General features: G+C 40.4%; 1 non-coding gene across 1 annotated transcript; it reads right to left on the reverse strand.

The window, feature by feature from the left end:
- Positions 1–9274: 9274 nt before the first annotated feature.
- LOC114628804 lies at positions 9275–9377 on the reverse strand. Its single transcript, XR_003712540.1, has one exon. It is a non-coding gene; the product is annotated as a U6 spliceosomal RNA (small nuclear RNA).
- Between the last annotated feature and the right edge of the window lie 7471 nt (positions 9378–16848).

Consider the following 16848-nt stretch of genomic DNA (forward strand, 5'->3'; position numbering starts at 1 on the left):
TATTTATGTGAGATTTTTAATTACAAATTTTTCTCCCTTAACTCTCCTCCTCTAAACTCTCCCATACCCCACACTCCTCCCCTTCAAGTTAATAACTTTTTCACTAATTGTCATTGCATGTATATTCATACATATTCCTCCATATGACCTGTTCATGTCCTGTTCAGTCTATATAATGGTACTTGTATGTATGTTTTAAGGGCTGATCATTTGGCACTGGACATTCAGTCCTCTAGATAAATGGTTGATTTTAAGCTGTAATTCTGCCACACATGTAAATGACAGTTGTTTTCTGAGGTTTTACATTCTACTGCTTCTTTTCTTTATTTACATACGTAGGGACGGAGGATTCTCTGCATGGTTTACACTGAATGAGGCTAGCAGTTCATTAAATGCTTTCCAACAGGAACACACATGTGAGCACAAGGCCCTTTGCCATGTGGCTCGGACCATCTGCCCCTGATAGCTTGGTATCAGTGTGTCACCTGTCTCCAGGTCAGATTTCTATTCAAGGTGTTGTGGAACGCGTTTTCAGTGTTTGAAATACAATTTCAAAGAAGTGTGACTTTTATTTACAAACTGGAAGCTAGTCATGGCACCTGTATTAGCTGGAACTTATAAAGACACTGGAATTACATCTCTCAAGTTTCAAAAGCCTTGGGGAAATGGTTGTGATGTGTGGAGACAGCACAATGTGGGGGTGCAAACTGGGGTGTGTATCAGTGGGTACTGAATGTTAAGTCAGGAGGTGAAGGGCCAAGAGATTGTAGGTGTAATCCAAGAATACAAACCCACAGATCGAGGAGGGTCTAAAAGGAATTGGGGGACAAAAAGAATATGATAAAAACATACCATATAAAATTCTTAAGGAGCAAGTTAAAAAACCCCAGATATAAAAGCCCCAAATAAAATGGTTCCAAGTTCCCTCATATCCAAACCCAAACATCTATTACTAGTCTTGGATTTTCACATATTTTCAGAAGTCTCATCTTTGATGTTAATGTGAAAAATATTCCAAACTCTCTCTTGATAGTTGAGTCATCTGACTTCTCATATTTATTTGTGTATATAGCCTATTGTTAGTATCCAATTTCAATTCCCTTGATATCACCAATAGTTGGTTTATAAAATCTATTCTCTTTCAGTGGTTTTATTTTCATTGTGGTACAAACTCCACATTCTTTTTGAAATATTAATTTTCAATTTTGTATACAAAGAGACGGGTTTCTTTATGTCCTTTACATCATGTTACATCATTATTCATTGTTCTTATTCATCCCTCCCCACTGCATGACCCCACCCCTCCTTTTACTGTCCCCTGCACCCCCTTTGCTTTACGCTACCTGTATTTCACTGCACTTTTCTCTTTCTTATATGTCCCCCTCCATAGCTATCTTCCTTCTATGTCATAGTTTCTATTTTACTTACATACACAGACACACAGCACAGACACACAGCACAGACACACACCATTACAATTGTGTATTTAGGAGAAAACATGCAGTGTATTTCCCAGTCTGGCTTACTTTGCTTACCACAATGAGCTTCCACTCTTTTCCCACAGATGCTGTGATTTTAATCTTACCCAGAACAGCCGTATGAAACTTGTACCCTGTGACACATCCCCTCTTGCACGTCTTGAAGCATTTCTTATCAAGACTGCTGGACATTATGGCTTCCATGAAAATAAAATGTAATGTGCTGAGTGAAACTGCAGTCCATTTTGATATTAGCCTCATCAGTTCTGACATGTGAGCTTTCAGTGTCCCCATCTGTTACAATTTGGCTTGGGTGCTCCTCCAGGGTTTTAGCACTGACCTTTTAAAACCTTCTTTAGCAAGAAATAATGTAGCAATCCCAGAGTAGTGGAGCTAGAGCATGCATGTCAGCACTTTCTAAATTCCAGTGGCTCCATTAATTCCCCAAGGCCATCTGACAGAGAGAGGGGTCATGGGCCCTAGGCTGACATGCTAGATGGTGGCAGAACTGCTGAGAGGTGGATGCTAACGGAAGGTTATAATGCCACTGGGGTATCACCCTCAGAGGAGACTAATTAGCTCTCATGAGAATCTTGGTTAGATCCTAGGGGATCAATTTATTATAATCACAGACCCAAATGTTCTTGCTTCCTGTCTCTCTCTTTTACATATTCCTGATACCATGCCTTGTCATAGTCTAAAGGTCCTCACCAGAGCCAAGCTGGGGATGGTTCCATGTTCTTGAGACTTTTGTAACTATAAACTAAAAATAAGCCTCTTCTCTTAATATATTTCCCAGCCTTCAGGATTATGTTATAGGAACAGAAAACAGATTAATGCCATCCACATGTCTTCTGACAAAACACAAATTTTATACACACACACACTAAGAAAGGGATTGGGAGAATCTTCTACCATGTTTGGCCACAGGTTGGATTTCATAGTACAGAAATAGTTTACACAACAGATAATTAAATAGAACAATAGCTAGTGGACAGTAGGAGAAAAGGGGTTAGGGATGGCTGATAAGAGTATGAGCAATGCACTTCCTGGCAAGCAGTGCAGATGAGACAGGATATGTCAGCTTTTTATTCTCACAACATCAGTGCCATTTGAGAGCATAGTCACCATCCAGTGAGGATGAGCAACACACAGCATGAGTGCAAACAGGGGTTCAGTGCCAGTGGGTACTGAATATTAAGTTGCATCTGCCCTTTGAATCACACTTTTGGAATTTTGTTCTTCAGAAATTGAGAGTCCCAACAAAGAAACATTTAGTTGGGAGAGACGACAGAGGTTCTGGTTAGTCAACAAAATGATGGACTGGGAATTAGGTCTATCTTGTACCTTACTGATACAAATTGGTATAGTTATGCTCTAATTGTATTTTGAGAGAAAAGTTTTATCTTAACAGGAAGGGTGATATGTAGGAGGAGCTAAGGGAGGAGGAGTAAGGAGAGGAGGAGCTAGGAGATAAGGGGGGTGGGGACATGGAGGCAGATGTTCCTGTGTCTCCACCAGTCAAAGATAGTTGTATATCTAGGTTGGGTATTGGGTTACACTTCTGATTATATGGGCATCTTGTTACTGAGCATTACCAAACTTATAAAGCCTTTGATTAACATTTTAAAAAAAGTTACTAGTTAAAAAAAAAGAGTTCCTACCTATCATATATAGTAGTTAACATCTGCATATTCTTATCAGGATTGGGCAGTGTCTTTCTGAAACAGACATAACATGCTGGCACAAGCTTCATATTCCAACATTATGTCTTCTTCCTCAATCATGCCTCCTTTACAGCTCTCTCCTTTAATAATCACTTACAGTCATTATCAAAGAGGCACTGATGACCTCTGGGTCTCAGTTCTCAGCTGACCTTTTTAGTGTGTTTAGCAAGAATATAGGCTAGCAATCCAGGCTGACTGGAGAGAAAGTAAGTTTGCAACCTTAATCATTCCAATGGCTCTGTTAGGTTCCCAGGGGCCTTCACTGGGATCTATAGCATAGCCAAGATCAGAGGTGCTTGTATCTACCAAGGACAGGGTAGGCTTGCTGGTGAGAAAGGAAGCTGCTTTGAAAGACACTGGCAGAGGAAGGAGACAGTGACACATGGGTGTCTGCAAGATGCTCTAGTGCTGAGACATCAGAGGACAAGGGCAGGAAAGTGAAAATGCCTCTCTGGGACTATGGCAAAGACAGTTAAGTATTTAAGCCCATGCAGGAGAATAAGGGATGGGGTACACACACAAACTGAGAAAAAGAATGAAAGAAAGAAAGAAAGAAAGAAAGAAAGAAAGAAAGAAAGAAAGAAGGAGGGAGGGAGGGAGGGAGGGAGGAAGGAAGAAAGGAAGGAAGGAAGGAAGGAAGGAAGGAAGAAAGGAAGGAAGAAAGGAAGGAAGAAAGGAGAGGAAAGGAGTGAACCAGGAAAGATGAGAGGTAGCAGGACAAAGAGAAGAGGAAAAGAAGAGAAGGAGGAAGAAAAGAGGCAGAAAGAGGAAAGGAGAAAGGAAGAGAGAAAGAGAGTAAGGGGGGCAGAGGAAGGAGGAGAGACAGAGACCATAGAGAACACATCCTAAGATGTGCCCAAGACACAGAGGACCTGAAAGTCCCCACATATTCCTGTAGAGGGCTCCCTAGGCCAGGCTTTCTAGCTCCACTAACCAGACCATAGCATAAAAACCCAAGGGCTGGAGGACCAGGACTGAGGCTCAGAAAGCAGAGAGCTAATGACCAAATTTGGATACCAAGCCCTAAGTGTACGAGAGAAGAGGGCAAGAATTCTCCGAGATACAGTTGTCCACAGAGGTACCAACAGAATACTGGGCTGTGGACAGATCCGGCCAGGCAGGGCATTGGGCACTTGGCATAGGGAAAGGTGCAGGGTCAGCTATAAGACTCCATGACACTCACCATATTCATTGACCAGCCCTCTCTGATCCCAAGATCACTGTAGTAAATTATGTAGCCAGGACACCAAAAGGGATTGATATCTTTGAAGGATGGAGCATACTGTCCAAGTGGAGTCTGCAGCCAGAGTGCTAGAAGCACTGACTATGGCTGACCATGAAGCTGCTTTCTCCATCTGTGCCTGGATGCAGGCCAGGAGAGGTGGAGCACAAGAAGTCACAGGATACACTTTTGTTTTCTGTATCTTCCTGTGGGGGCTTCCACGTGCATCCTGCTACCCATAAACCATGGTGAAGCTTCCTAAACATGTAGGGTTTTGTGAGTGTGCACAAATAATCATGTGCTTATAGATGTGTAGGTGCATATTATAAACACATGTGTCTGGAGGTGGTGCGGAAGAGAAGCTGCAGTGGAACTTATGGCCTAAGCTCTTCGGTGAGACAAAATGAAATAAGATAAAGCTCTCCAGAGAGCCATGTATGTTTAAATGTAAGAAAACGTACAGAAGTCCAGCGTGCCTTGGGAGACAGAACCAAGCTTGAAAAAGACAAGAAATGGAGTCATTTGTTATCATGAGCAAGCTCTGACTTTGTAATAAAAATAAGGACAAAAAAGGTTGCTAGTCTGCAGCCTCTCAGTGACAGGATTCCAGGCACCTGCAGTCTTCATCTTTGTTCTTTTACGTATTTTCTAACTGTTCCACAGTAATTACCTTCCATTTTTGAAAGAGCTATATATTATTTTTATTAAAAGAATTTATACACGTTAAAGATAAACTCAGTGGCATTCAGCATTAAATTCATTTGTTATTCATCCTATGAAAGGTATTTTTCTAGCTGAGTCACGGTTGACCCACTTGAATGAATAGGTGCCCAAGACCATAGTTTTGTATCCAACTCAAGAATTTTTCCTGAAAGACCAGCACCTGTCATTGAGCCACTAGTCCCTAAATTCTAGTCAGTGACATGGCCATGGAGTATAGGCCTGGGAAAATTTTAGGAGCCACATTTGAGTCCATGCAGAATATTTCTTTCCATTGTATCACCCCCTTGATGTGTTCTTATCACTACACAGGAAGAGAACGAGTCCTCAGGGATGGGGACACCGACAGCATGGTCAATACCTGAGGACAGGCTATATAGGAAGAGCCTGGCTGGACTGCAAGGCACACCTGGACTGTGACTTGGGTCCAAATGTTCCAGAAGGTAAAGCTATAGAAATTCATAGGGATGCCTCTCTAGACAGAGAAGAGAGAAAGAGACAACAATACAACAGTAAGAAACTTCTGTGATCCCTGTCAACAATGGGTGAAACACTCAGACAGGAAATCCAGAAGGAAACAAGCTCTAGAGCTGACATAGTAGTCACAGAGAACACAGCTGACAGGATGAGTGCGACAACAGGCAGAACATCCCACCAGGATTAGCAGAAGACACACTTCTCCAAAGCCTACAGGTTTTCTAGGATACACTTAACAAGTCTAGCAAGACTGAGAACGTATCAAACATTTCCCTAAACACAGCAAAATTGAGCTAAAGGTCATTAAGGAAATGAATAGAATTCACAGACAACAAGAAAATAAGGCAATTCACAGAAACATGGAAATTAAGCAATGATCTCTTAAACAACCATTGTGTCAAATAAGGCATGCAAAGGAAAACTAGAAACTATCTTGAGCCAATTGGTACTGAAACTCTACAAAGCAAAGCCTCTGTGTGTAGGAAGACAACCCTCCCCAAAAGTCTAAGCTTAAGTACCAGTATTAAAAAAAGAAGACAGATCTAAAGCACATTTCTATACCCCAAAGGATCATAAAAAGATGAAATCAAGCTCAAAGCTAGTGGAGGAAAGAAAAATGAACACTAGAGTGGAAATACATAGAAGAGAGAATAGGTAAAGTAAGGAAGCTGAAGGAGACAAATATTGTTTTATAAAATCGGTTAAATTGATATGCCCTTAGACAGACAGACAGACAGACAGACAGACAGAGACAGACAGACAGACAGACAGACAGACACACACACACACACACACACACAGAGAGAGAGAGAGACAGAGAGACAGAGACAGAGACAGAGACAGACAGACAGAGAGAGACAGAGACAGAGAGAGAGAGAGAACAAGAAATTAAAAAACAAAAATCAGAAGCAGAAGAGGAAACACTGTAATAATAGGCATGGAAATAAAATGGACTATTGCGAAAAACTGCATGCCAACAAACTGGACAACTTAGAAGTAATAGGCATATTCTAAGAATTATAAAATCAATCAAGATTGAACTAAGATCAAGTCTTAGACAACATAGAGCCCAGAATCAGAGGGCTTTATTGTGAATTCTATCAACCATTCAAAGATAATGCCAATCTTTTTAAACTATTCAACAAAACAGAAGAGAACCTCCCTTTCTCAGAGATAGTATCTTACAAGTTAGCCCTGGTTTGTCTGAAACTCACTATGCAGACTAACTTGCACTCAATCATGTGACAGTCTTCTTGTCTCTGTCTCCCAAATGGTACTGTGAACAGTTGTGAGCCCAGACCGACTTATTTTCTGAGGTTACCATTGCTGTCACCATAAAATAAAAGTATCACAAGAAAAATTAAGACTATGATAAAATTAAGACAAAATACTAGCAAACCACAGGACATACTGCATCAAAAAGATTGCTTGCAGTTACCACGTAGTACATCCGTCTAAGATGCAAGGATGGTTCAGCACATGCAAATTATGCAATGTTTATGTGATACACCACATAAACAATAAAAGCAAGAACAGAAGCTGCAAGGTCTGATAGACACAGAACAATCACAAGGATCTTACACTTTATGATAAAAGCTCGAATAAATTAGGATCAGCAGGAGTTTACCTCCATATAATAAGGGCCCCTGGGATAAGCCTCATGACATCATAAGGATAAGGTCAAAGACAAGACAAGATGTTCATTCTGCCACTCCTATTCATAGGATAGTAGGAGTCCTAGACAGATTACTTAGACAAAAAGATAGGAAAGGCTTGCAAACTAGAAAGAAAGAAGTGAGATCACCTAGGCAGGTGAGCCAATACAGAATGCAGAAAAACCTCAGAGAAAAAACACTTCTAGAAATGATCAATGAATTCATTACAATCTTAGGATACAAGAGAAACACAGCAAAGTTCTCTTCATTCCTATGCACCATCAATGAACTAGTACAAAAGAAATTAAAAAAACAATTCCAATTGCAATACCAGCCAAAAGGATAACATCCTTAGGAATCAACTCAACCAAGAAGTTAAAGCTAAAACACTAAATAATGAAATAAAAGATACAGTTATACATAAAGATATCTCATGTTCACAAACTGAAAAAATTCAGTGTTACAATGTCCATAATACACAGAGTGATCTTGAGATTCAATGCAGTCTTTGAGAAAAATCATAATGGAAATCCTATTGAAACAGAAAAAAAGAATCTGTAAATTTGTATGGAAAAGAAACCCTGGGTACACAAGGGAAATTTGAGCAAGAATACAGATGAAGGTATTATACCTCCCAAATAAAAGTGTATCAAAAGCCTGTAATAACCAAAACCACAAGGTACTGGTCCAAAAGTAGACATATGGATGACGGGGTGGATTGAAAGCCCAGACGGAAGCAGTACAGATCCAGTGTAATGATCTTCTACAAGGCTGCCAGAATACCTGAGGAGGAAAAGGCAGTCCCTCTAACAAATCGTGTTGCAAGGCTGGATAGTCATAGCCAAAGAAGGAAATTGGACTTAATCTTACCTTAGACATTCAGATCTTACCAGAGATATTAAGATGCAAGCCACATACTTGACAAAGGATTAAAACAGATTAAGCTATCAAATATAAGTCCTGAGAATTTAAAGTTTTTTTTTCAAAGAGAACAGAAGGGAAACTCTTCTTGCCTTAGGTCTTGGAGATGCTTCTTGGCTGTGATCCCAGAGCACTGACAAGAAGGACTTCATCAAACTAAGATGCTTCCATAGGGAAAGAAAAGCCAGTGGGATGGAAGGCAGCTGGCAGGACAGGGGACAAGGTTTGCAAACCATATGAGGGGCTAATTTTCAAAATCTGTAAAACATATCTAATTTGTTAGCAAAAACCCATTGCACAATCTATTAAAAATGGGCAAAGAACTGAATAGACTGTTCTCAGAAACAACATAGAAATGCAGGTACATGGAAAGTGCTTGGCATGCTATCTAGGACCTGCAAACCCAAACCATAAGGTGTCACCGCACACCTGTCAGTCAGGGAGCTGTCATCTACACATCCAAAGATGACAACTGATCCCAAGATGAGAAGAAAATAACATTTTGTTTGGTCACTATGGAAAACACCATAGAGGCTCCTAGACAGGAGTAAACTGAGCAGCCATATGGCACTCAGTTTCATTTTTTTTTTTTTAAAGAAATGGGAGTAATCACTATCTGATATAAGACAGGCATGGTAACTCATGCCTGTAATCTCAGTAATAGTGAAGCTGAGGCAGGAGGATTAATGAGAGTTCCAGGCCAGCTGGTGCCACTACCCTGTGAGCTCTAGGCTACTGTGGGCTACAACTTATCTCAAAAAAATGAGTGAAAAGGGACTTGACATATACCATCTGCTGTACATCTGGGGTTATACAGAAAGCACTTACTATTGAGCTATATAGATATCTGTACAATACAGAGAATTCAGACATCAACGTGTAAAAGCCTAGGCCACTGATTCCCCCTCCTCCCTTTGGGCAAGAAAAGCTCTACTGAGAAAATCTACCCATGTCATATGATTCATCTAGTAAAATATACATTCTAGAGGTTGTTAGTTGCTGGCATGTTATACTGTTATTTTTTTATTTATGGAAATGTTAAATAAACTGTCATTTTAAGCAAACCATTTAGTGACATTCAAACAATTCTTCAGAGAGTTGCATGCCATCCTTGTACAGTGGTCATATTAAGCTTTTCTGTATCATTCTGTTTAGTATATATATGCTGAGGAAGCAAGTGCTTGGTCTCTGGCATCATCAAAGATGAAGCTAAAGGAACCAAAGCACTGTAGCCATTTGCAAACTGGGCATCAATCAGCGAAGTATCACCACTTTTATTCCAGTCTCACATTTCATAGGATATCAGTCAGGATGGGTGGGAGATTTAGATCTGGTGTTCTGAGATACGGAAGGGCCTTTTCATGCAGCAAGGCTGACCCCAAACTCTTGATCTTCTTGCTTCTGTCCACAAAGTGCTATGGTTACAGGAATACACTACAATACCTAGCTAGATAATAGGCTTATGTATAAAACATAAATCTATGAGATGTTAGAAGAAAATACTTGGGGCCTAGATCTTTGTGACCTTGATAATAAAATCAATACAGTAAACATTATTAAAGTTAAAGCATTTGCTCCATGAAAGGCCCTGAGACATAAAAGTATTTATTATGTATTTCCAAATAGCTAGACAAGAGGATTTTTAAATATTTTCCAAACAGAAATGACAAATGTTTGAGGCAATGGATATGATAATAAGTTTGATTTATTCATATTATACATTGTACATACTTATCAAATTCAATGCTGAGAACTAGAAATATGTCATCTAGCCATCTATCTATCTATCTATCTATCTATCTATCTATCCATCCATCTATTAATTAAAGTGAAGAGAGAAGATACAGGCTGAGACAGATTTACAGACCACATACTTGACAAAAGAACTTACTCAAATTTATAGGGAACTCCTGAAATGCAACACTAAAGACGGATCAATTAGAGCGTGGGCAAAGGAGAAGAACTAACTCTTCCATGTGTTGGACACATCTGCATGTGTTGATGATCAGGCTTTTGCTTCTGTGGCTTGTTCTGTCCTCACTCTTTTCACCAGAAACCACTCAAAATCCCTGCCTACAGCTCTCCCTCTCCTCGCTTCCTGAGCAGCCCTTGTGCTTCTTTGGGTGGTCTCCTGTGACATGGCACGACATGCCATCTCCCCCAGGAACTGTGAACAAGTGTCCATTTCTCCCTTCATTCATTCCCTTTTCTCTAATAGAACCAGGAACCAAATGTGGGGACTTTCCATGCTAGGCAAGTGCTGAGTCACACCTTCAGCCTTCTCTCTACTTTTTGAAAGGCCGAGGAAGAGCTTCTCATTAAGTTCCAAGCTTGGCCTTGAACTATAGGTTGCCCTTGAGTTTGCAATCCAAAGGAACTGGTATTAAAGGCCTGTGCTATTATGCTACATGACAACTATCTTTTCAATGGCAGTCAGTTTCCTGAACTACTGATCTTATTAGTTGTCAGATTGTCTGCGGACACATAACCATGTGTTCCTGAGCCTGTGTATGTCTGTGTTTTGGTTCCTTGAGTGCCCACTGACACCGGACTGGAGCAATTTCTTGCTTCAGCTCAATCTCTGTGATTACAAGTATAATCCATAAAGCCCAGTTCGATCCCTTCCTTCGTCTTTTCCCCATTCTTTTCTGCTCCTCACTTTTTATTTCATTTTCTTCTTGTGGGATTGATCCTAGAATCTTGTCCACACCAGGTAAAGGCTTTAACACCTTAATCCTGAGCCAAAGCTCTGATCCTCACACCATTTTAAAGCAACTTGCCTTTGAGATTATGACCAAACCTCACATACTCTGCCCCCCTTTACAAAAATACTCCCATTCTTAGTCACAGTTTTCTAATTGCTTCATCAAACCCAGAATTAGAAGGGATCCATTAGAATATGAATAAAGAAACAGAGCTACCATTTCCAATTTGCTTCCCACTGGAAAGAATGAATCCAGCAAGGCTCTGTCTCCTCCCCTATGCATTGCATGATACCCTCACATCAGAAGTTTTATGGGGAAGAGAATAAGTCTACATCCATTGTTGGAGATTATGAGTAATTCTTCCTACTCTGTTTATGGCTCAGAAGAGGTCCCACGACAGATCTCAAAGACAGGAGTACATAGAGATGAACAGCTTTAGGCCAAACACCATGACCTGGCTAGCTTAGGGAAGAGCAAAGCTAGAATCTCTAATCGTACACAGGGGTGTGGGTGTTAAAAACAGCTTTGGCTTTACTAGTGAGCAGAGGAGGCAGGCCCTCTGTAACTGCCACAAGGAATAGATCATGGGAGGATGGGCTCTCGGCAGGCCAGCTTTAGTCTGCAGTCTATTTCCTGAGAAGGTGGCTTCATGCAGGGAGCAAGAGTGCCCTTTAGTGCCTCTCATTTCTCCCCTAGGCTGTGAGCAGCATTGCCTGTTCCTAAATTCCTGTGTCTCCCTTGCTTTTTCTTATTTATCACCACTGTCCATGTTGCTGCAAGCTTGCTCGCTATAAATCACCTTGAAACCGCTAGATCCTCTGGGGGAAATAAATTCTACAATGTCAACTGTGTGATGATATCAGTAATATCTACTGAGTCCTGAAAAATGGAAAAACACAGAACCAAGACTACAAAAGGTTTCACCTTCTCAGCATCTCTTAGAGCAAGCTGTCTGAATGGTCTCACGGGCTTTAATTTTGAAAGGGGAGTCTCCTGTTTGCTCAGAGGTTCAAAGTGCATCATGGGTCTTTTAAAAATCATTTTATTTTTTAAATGTTTTTATTTATGCAAAGAGACTTTGACACCACATATAAAACCTATATATGTTGACCTTTAGTCACAGATTTAAATTGCTTAAATGATAATGGTCTGAAAGTCCTTTTATTTTAGAACTGCATAGTAAAATCTAGACAATCAGGATAAACATTCTTGACATGGTGGTCAATGTTATGGAATAAATTTCTTGGGATAATGATAAAAATTCTTTCAAGGGGTATAAACAGCAGCAGTCTTGGTACTTTGAAAAAATCTTGTGTGGGAAGATCATGGACAACTATGGTACTCAATCAAAATGTGGGTTCTACAGCAGACTCCGAATAGAAAGTATTTCAGAAATGCCTTATTAATTTATTTTGTAAAAAGTAAAAATAAAAGTCTTATCTGAATTCTAAGAGATTGATTCCTGGAAGTACTCAAGTTCTGTAAAAAAAAATAAAATAAAATTAACCAAACCTGGCCTCACAGAATCTTTATCATCTCATTATCTGATGATATCTTTGTCATTTTGCCTCATCTAAGGTATCTAAACATTAGGAGTATATTCTAGATCATTTTCTCCTGCAAAGGATTTCCTGGTGAGGTGCCTCACTTTGGGAAGCAACATTTGGTGTACTTCCTATCTAGGTAAAAACTGAACACAGACGCTATGCCACATGTAGCTTCATAAAGGAGGGAGATTTGGCAAAAGCAACATGCAGAGTATTTGATAAAGGACTCGGCTCCACAGCAAATATGGTGAGGTACCCTGGTTTCTAACTCACAACACACACACAGATCTAAGTCTAAGTTAATGATAGTCCTGACTGTGAAGGGGGAAATTAACGCCTAGGGGTTAGGGAGAGGCCTCAGTGCACAAGACTTGATATTCAAGCATAAGGACCCAGGTGTGAATCCCTAGTAATCACGTAAAGAGCTGTGGATGTATGTATGTGCCGGTAACTTCAGTATTGGGAGCATAGAGAGGGGAACATTCTGAGAGCTGCCAGTTTGGCCAGTCTAGCTATAATGGGGAGCTCCTGATTTAATGTAGGACTTTGTGCAAGGCAGTAAGTTGCAAAGAGATAGAGAACGATACCTAATGCCCTATACTGGCCTCTACAGTGGCTCAGTATGAGATAGAGAGGTGGAGGACAGAGAGAGACAGAAAAAACAGACACAGACACAGACACAGACACACACACACACACACACACACACACACACACACACACACACACAGGGGGGACAGAGTCAGAGACAAAGAGAGACAGAGACAAAGACAGACAGAGAGACAGAGACACAGAGAGGGATAGAGAGAGACAGAGACAGAGAGATATACCGAAAAGAGAGACAGATATATAGAGAAAGACATGAGAGGGACAGAGAAACAGAGACAGACATACAGAAAAGAAAGACAGATACAAAGAGAGACACAGAGAAGGACAGAGAAACAGAGACAGAGAGACAGAAGCATAGAGATACAGAGGGAAACAGAGAGGGATAGGGAGTCAGAGAAACAGAGACAGAGAGACATACAGAGACAGACACACAAAGAGACAGAGAGATAGAAAGAGACAGATAGAGAGAAAGAAGAGAGAAACAGTGATAGAGAGAGAAAGAGAGAGAACATGAGTTATAACAACAAAGCCTCAATAGAAGAATCTCTTCATGAACTTGGGATGAGTAAAGCTTTCTCAAACAGTATAAAGTTTTTATTGACACAACAAAGCACACATATTTAAAATCATTTCATTAACATAAAGAATATGAAAGTACAAGTTTCATAGAGAAAATAGTTCACTGCAACTCACAGAATGAAGAAAAGGCTATTATGCAGATTATATATGGAAGATGATAACAAGGTATTTGAACTGCCTAAAAGGAGACCCGAGTGGTCAAGAATCAAAGAACAGATGCTGAACTGTCATTGACTATCAGTGAAAGTCAGGGATCTGGGTAAACTTAAGATGACACTGTGTGAGGTTAAAGGCCTATGACTCATGACACTCAAACCCAATCCACCCCAAGGTTATATTTCCAAGGTCATGGTAAGACCCAAGCAATACCAGCTACTATGTGAGAAATCATACAGTTGTCACTTGTAACCTTAGGAACCCTTCAATCCCACTTGACTCCTGCCCCAGCTACATATCCTGGAGACACTAGCTCCTGAGGGCAGAGGCTATATGAAATTCCATCCACATCACTTGACACTCGGTCTTTGTGTATCTTCCTGTTGACATACTTTCTGCAGCTGGGTGACACTCCACATCTGGCATCTGGTGCTAATTCATTCACTAGACTCTGGCTCTTGAGGTCACAGGGTTCGCAAAATCGCTTCGTTGGCAGATATGCACTGCATGGATGGGTCAGAAAATAAACTCTGCTAACCTGCAAGGATCCCTCTCATGATATCAGAAGCCACTGCACACCTAGCTAAGCAGAGATCACCTCAGATATCCAACTAAGAGAATCATCACTGAGTGTATGAACTAAACTTCAGGAAGCACCTAGTTCTTTCCAGTTAAGGTGATGCGCCACCAAGAACTGATTAATTGATCACTCAACACAAGTGTGCCAAAAACCTCAACCAATGAACCAACTCAAGATGCAGAAGTACCAATGCAAAAGTCAAGTAACGTGAAAAGCCAAGAAAAGAACCTTCCTCCAAAATTACCATTCACATAGAAATGTCCCTCTGTGAGAATGGCTTAAACAAAATCTCAGACAAGGAATTTAAAGGGAATATTTAAAATAGGGTCAATGATTTCAAAGAGGATGCAGATAAACTCCTGAATGAATTCAAAGAGCACATGAATAATCTGGGTGAGTTCCAAGAGAATACAAGCAAACTGCTGAATGAAGTAGGAAGTCTGCTCAGGATGTGAAAATATAATTTGGTAAAGAGAAAGGAATACTGAAGGAAAAGCAAACTGAAATGATAATAAGAGTGAAAACTTTAATAAACCACATAAAACCCTCAGTGGAAACCTAAGTAGAATGAGTCATGTAGAAGACAGAATATTGAGTCTTGAAGACAACTGCATTAGCTCATTCAGTCAAACACTATGATTACTTAAAAACTAAATGGAAGATATGAGATCTTTAGGACATGATGGAAAGACAAAATCTGTGAATTATGGACACAGAGGAAAGAGAAGATTTCTGTGCCAAAAGCACAGAAAATATTTTCAATAAATTTATAGAAGTAAATCCCTCAAATCCAGTGAAGAGAGACCATTGAGCTACAAGAGGCATGCAGATTACCAGAAATGAACAAACACCACAAAAGAGTTGGGAGACAAAGAATGTAAGAAGTGGAGGACGAGGAGCGCTGTGAAAGCTGTCTTCTAGATGTCCTTGTGGCTGTCACCATCAACATACCTGGCAATTGTGACTACTTCCACATGAGTGCACACACAGAAGAGGTGTGAAGAGGACTAATTGGGAATAAAGAGCCAGTGTGTGTGTGTGTGTGTGTGTGTGTGTGTGGTGTGTGTGGTGTGTGTGTGGTGTGTGTGGTGTGTGTGTATGTGTGGTGTGTGTGGTGTGTATGTGTGTGTGTATGTGTGGTATATGTGTGTGTGTGGTGTGGTGTGTGTGTGTGGTGTGTGTGTATGTGTGGTGTGTGTGGTGTGTGTATGTGTGGTGTGTGTGGTGTGTGTATGTGTGGTGTTTGTGGTGTGTATGTGTGTGTTTGTGTGTGTGGTATGCGTGTGTGTATGTGTGTATGCACATGCATGTATATATGTGTGTGAGCATGTGTGTGTGTGTGTGTGCACGTGCATTTGTGTGTAGGATTTGAGAGGTTAATGGGATGAATATGAGGATATTGTGAATATGATAGTACATAGAATACATGAATAAAACATGAACAAAGTATAAAAGAAAAAATTGGTGAAGCAACCTGACAATTAGACTCTCCAGAGTGTCCAACATTAGAAGCACTTGAATACCGACTGCTGAAAGAACAAACAGAGCCCTTTATCTGGACTGTTGGGAATGAACTTGGTAAAAAAATTTGAAAGATTGCTCAGCAGTGCCTGCTGAACATCATCCTACACATTCCAAAATCCATTAATTTCAGAATTTTGTGATAAGCAGTCACAGTGTCCATATAGACGTCCTCCTGACTATCACTACTGGAAGACAGGCAGGTATTGGTCATCGCAGTATTACTCATACTGTTAAGAACTGGTAGAGAATCCATGTTCTGTTAGGTAGTTTGGGATATATCTTAGTTTCATTCCTTGTTGCTGTGATAAAATACTAAAAAGACTTCATTCCAGCTCCCAGTCCCAGCTTACAGATCATCATAGCTGGGCAGTTACAGGGCAGGACCTTCAGGGAGCTTGTCGCATTGTATCCACAGTCAAGGAGAGGTATGGATGTATGCTTGCTGCTTAGTTCCTTTCTCTATTTACACAGTCCAGAATCTCTGCTCAAGGAATGATCATTGCCCAATTTTAAGGTGAGATTTCCAACATCAATTAATGTAATCAAGACACTCTACCACAGGAATGGCTCAAGGACCCTTCTTTGACGTGATCCTGGCTTCTGTAAAATTGACAGTTAACATTAAGTACAACCTGCATTTGGGAAAATTGGAATTTAATCACACATGGACAACAGCAATATGTTGACAATATGAATGATCTGCTGGTACATTTAACAACATGCTGAATATTGAATTTTTAAATTTTAAGTTTTAACATTTTTTAAAAAAGAATTAGACAGATGGGTGCTGTGTTTGTATCACTTCCACTCCTTCTTCTCACCTTTCCCCTCCCACGTGCGCGTCCCCTCAATCTCTCTCAAATTATCGATCACTTTGTCATTAAATGTTATCATTTTATTCTCTCTCTCTCTCTCTCTCTCTCTCTCTCTCTCTCTCTCTCTCTCTCT

This window comes from Grammomys surdaster, unplaced genomic scaffold (assembly GCF_004785775.1).
Source record: "Grammomys surdaster isolate TR1022 unplaced genomic scaffold, NIH_TR_1.0 271, whole genome shotgun sequence".
NCBI classification, from domain to species: domain Eukaryota; kingdom Metazoa; phylum Chordata; class Mammalia; order Rodentia; family Muridae; genus Grammomys; species Grammomys surdaster.